Consider the following 4,523-nt stretch of genomic DNA (forward strand, 5'->3'; position numbering starts at 1 on the left):
CTACTATGAATTATTGCCGTGGTTATCACCATTTTTGAGTACGGTCTTATCAAACTCAGCACTAGTTTTACTATTGCATTTCCATATTTGTGTACAGATATGTATACACACGTATCTACTGGAACATCCACAATCTTCATTTTCATATACCAGCAACTCCACTTATTTGTTAACACACAGGAGCTGAAACTGAATGATGAATTCCAGCTACAGGTAACTTGTATTAGCTGCTAAGCTACTTAGTTCCAAATTTATGTAAATATTCTTCCAACAGTTTTGTGAAATTATTAAAAACAACAGTAACAAATATAAAAGCAAGCACCTGAGTAAAAATCAGGTAGCTTGTATTATTGTATCTTTAGTCATTGTGACAGTATAAAAAATATCTACTTGTTCAAAAACAGAAAAAAATATTTCTGTGAATATTCCACTATTTAGGAGTATGAGGTAACGCAAAATGTGTTTGTCACTTATGATGACACTCATAAGGAAACCAACTACTGAAAAATATTTTGTTATTTGTAAAGCATACTATTAAGTGAAGGAGCTATAGCTTGACCTATTTAATTTCATTTTTCTCTTAAATCAGAGAACATGGTGGTGAAGGGCAGGCAGCAACAGTACAACTTGAAAACTGAGTAAAAAGTTGTCATATAAAAGCCTCCAAGTATACTTTTCACAAGACGCTCTTGATGCTTCAGTAAAGCACATGCCAGAAGGACTCTGGGCTGTTCTCTTCTAAGAAACTAGTATGTGTACACTATTACAAACAGTAAATGACCCTGGAAACAGATTTTATTTTCCAATTTTAAGAACTGTTTACCATAAACTAAAACATAGAAGTATCATTTCAAAACTGCACTAACAGTGGGTTTTTAAAAGAAAAACACCCAGTTGTGAGTATATTTTCTATCCTTAGAAAAGAGGGATAAATCCTCTTTGGTGTTTCTTTTGGATAGTCCTTCAGGATTGAGGAGGGACAGAAGAATGACATAAAACTATCTCTGCGACTCAAATCTATTTCACCTTTGCCCACCTGCAAAGTGGAATTCTGTGCATGGAAAGATGAAAAAGAGGTAGTGTGGTCCTGCACGGCTCCTGGGACCCACTGGAACCCCTTTGTAACATTTTCCCCATCTCCAGATATGAACTAATTGAAGACAAGTTCAAGGGGCTAGTCTAGGCACTAATGTTGAGCAGCCCTTTTCTATTCTGTAAGATACATTTTCAAAATTAGGTTTGGGATCCTTAAAGCAAATAAAACCCATTTTAATTTAAATATATATTTTAAATCACAGTCTTCAGTTGGAAGACTAGCAGGAGTAAATGCTTTAACACAAATAGGTCAGTCTGGAAAAGTCAGCATTTTTTAAAAATGACAAATGAAATGTTAACTTTTTCTCTACACCTACAGCATGTAGTAATGGTCCTTTCCTGTTGAGTGAGAGTTGCAAGTGTATTGTGAGGAATAACTTTGGGCAAATGCTATGAAGTCATTCGCTAGACAACTCTGTGAAATTAAGTGTTTTTCTTTTAGGTGTAAAAAATTTTCTTACCACTGAGGTAAGTAAAGCACTGAGCTGTCTACAGAGGTAGCCAAATTTTCATTAGCAGTAGATGTACAGAGGAGACTGACAGAAGAACAGTGCAGTGAATGATGCCACTTGAATATCTTTCCCATCTTTATAATCAGTTTCTTTAGTAGAGACATATGCAATAAGCTACAATAAACATCTTTAATGACAGCCAAATCAATTTTAAAAAATTTATAATAAGCATTACATGCAGTAATTGCATTTCCTATCTGCCTACCAAACTAAAATGTATTAGAACTAACTGCATGTGGTGGGACAAGAGGGAAAGAAAGAAAGCGCATCATGTAATCTGCCCTAATAATAAGATTAGGAACTGTGGAATGGCCTCAAGACATGTAAAAGCTGCAGGTGAGTTGGATCTGTAATTCTCAGAATTTTTGTATTGTATCTTACTACGTTCTATTTTTTCTTGCCACTTTTTTGCTAAGATCGTATTTTAAAGATTTCTTATTTTCAAATAATATCAAGTTAATACATTTTATGTTAAAGCACTATATGAGTCTAACTAAAGTTTTGACCATCAAAGAGTTATACACTACTTTAAGGAAATATCTAAAAAAAAGATGCATTATGAATATGAATACAGCTACTTCAGGATACAAGGAGTTGAGACCCTATTAAATGAAAGTAGGAGTTAATTGAGACTCTGTTATGAAATTGTTATCACTTCAAGTTCCTGTAGGTCCCCAGACATTAAATGCAGACATGTTTATCAAACTTACTTCTTCGGGGAGAGAGGAAAGCTAGCATTCAAGACAGAAAAAGGAACAATTTCAGAGCGATTTGACCATTGATCTATTTGAAGCAGCCCCAAAGTTCAGAGTATTAGGAGTAGTATGAGCAGAAATTTCAGGAAGATCAATAGCAGGCATAGACTGAACGAAATTTGTCACATACATTTCCTAACTCTATCACATCTCACATAAGTAGATAGTACTCTCTATTATCTACAAAAATTGATGCTAGGGAAAATGTTCAAAGTTAAGTCCACAGTTAAGCCATTTGCTGAATTTTATTCTAAGTGCTTGATATAATTTGAACCTAATGAATCTCTCACAGCAGATTTTTGTGATCCCATGAGAGCTTAAATGAAAAGATTTAATAAACAATAAACTTTGGTACTGTGAAACAGGTCTGAGTAGCCTCTAGGGATATCATGCAGAACATCTGCTGATGATTCTATTTTGTTAGTGACCACTCTATTCATATAACTAACTGTACCAAATGATAGCTGAAATCATGTATTTGTATTTAAAAATGTAATTATTTGTGCACAGTAATTCATGCAAAGATATTGTCTACACCTATCAGCCAAAGAGGAGGCTGATACTCTGGAAACCCACTCTGTTAAAATGTGTAATACATTTAAATAAAAATGTCGAACCTTTCACATTGCAAACATCTTCAGACTCATTGGTTTGCTATAGCAAACACTTTGTTGTACTAGATCTCTAGCAGCGACACTACTTATACCTAAAATACTTGCCATTTCTCAGGTTCTTTCTCTGCTTTGGACACATCATCAATCTGTTGAAGTAAAAAAATACTGATTCAAGCTGACAATTTTTAAGTAGAGTTACTGAATAGATACTTAGCCTACTAGCATTATCATCCTATCACACTGCCATTATAACCACGTCAAGAAGGTTACATTTCAGAAATACAATTATACTGCTGGCAAGAAAGCCACATTATTTTGTTTAGCAATAATGCAAACTACAGTAAATCTACCATCGAGTGACAAGATGATTTGGGGAAAGATTTATATTCTCCTTGTAAAACTCTTTAAGGAAATTTAGTATCTGTGGGGACAAACAGGTTTGCTCTATGTAAAATCTTAGGAAAATATATTTATAATAAATAAGAAACCAGATTTCAATAATACTAAACAGACATTAAAGGTCTTTTGCCTTTTTTAAGAAGATTTTTTATGTATGATTGAAGTTTATACAACACTCCAGAAAAGCCATCATGTGTTAGATTGAAAAATAAAATCAGAAGCATTTTCTGTCATATAGGTATACATGAAAAAACGGGAACGTTAATGTCTTAGAAAGAGTATGTCCAGCTTTGTACCGTTACTCATTTAACAAAGCAGAAAATAAGATACTGTACTGTAAACAAAAAGCTACAGTAAAAGGACATTTTGAAATTTACACAAGTTTGAGTTCATAAACATTTTGGTTGCTCCATAACAGTTTTCATATAAAATGAATAAAAAACCCTTGGACAGCTTTCATCACTCTTGACTATTTTTCACTTAAATGCACACAGACATACTTTATATAGCAATATACTGATGTACTGTAACATGGATATTAAACTATGATTACTGATTTTTAACTGAGATGTGTATTATCCAATCAATATTATCTGTAATTGAAATACTCATACATTATGTATTCCCATCATGTTGTTAAGTATAAAAACATGAAAATATAACTTTACATTATTTCAGTTATATACATCAGTTCAGGCTTGACAAAGATTTTTTTACACTACGATTTTTAGAGGAATAAGCCCAGAGGTACAATAAATAGCTTTCCACTGTATACAGTAATGCAATTCTACTTTTTCGAAAAGTTTAGATTACCATATGGATATTATTTTAGTTTGGTCATTCTAGCATTGAACATTAAAAATCAGAATGCATTCCCCAACATTCCTGATGAGGAGTAATGCACAGAACACCTATGGATTACAGACGTGTCAAGAAATGGTTTAGTTTAATTAGGGGGAAGCTACTGGTAAATTTGACATTGAAAACACTGTATATACCTCTCTTGCTGACCACACTGAGAGTATACACTGTGTTCACATGCTTGCAGAAACAAGCTCAGAGCTTCTACCACAAGAAGGGATTTCAAGTTTCTGATAAATGCTCTGTCTTCTCCAATGTTCAGCAAACATTTTACTTCAGCCTAAGAA

At 33.4% G+C, this 4,523-nt stretch overlaps 1 protein-coding gene across 3 annotated transcripts in view; it reads right to left on the reverse strand.

The window, feature by feature from the left end:
- Nucleotides 1-3,497: 3,497 nt before the first annotated feature.
- Nucleotides 3,498-4,523, reverse strand: part of GRIA2 (glutamate ionotropic receptor AMPA type subunit 2) — a 92,630-nt gene continuing 91,604 nt past the window's right edge. For all 3 annotated transcript variants that reach the window (XR_012623130.1, XM_074822953.1, XM_074822948.1), the window contains one exon: nt 3,498-4,523. This exon is cut by the window's right edge and continues 1,857 nt beyond it. The gene's annotated coding sequence lies outside the window, so the exon portion shown is untranslated.

Source organism: Strix aluco, chromosome 4 (genome assembly GCF_031877795.1).
Source record: "Strix aluco isolate bStrAlu1 chromosome 4, bStrAlu1.hap1, whole genome shotgun sequence".
In the NCBI taxonomy this organism is placed as follows: Eukaryota; Metazoa; Chordata; class Aves; order Strigiformes; family Strigidae; genus Strix; species Strix aluco.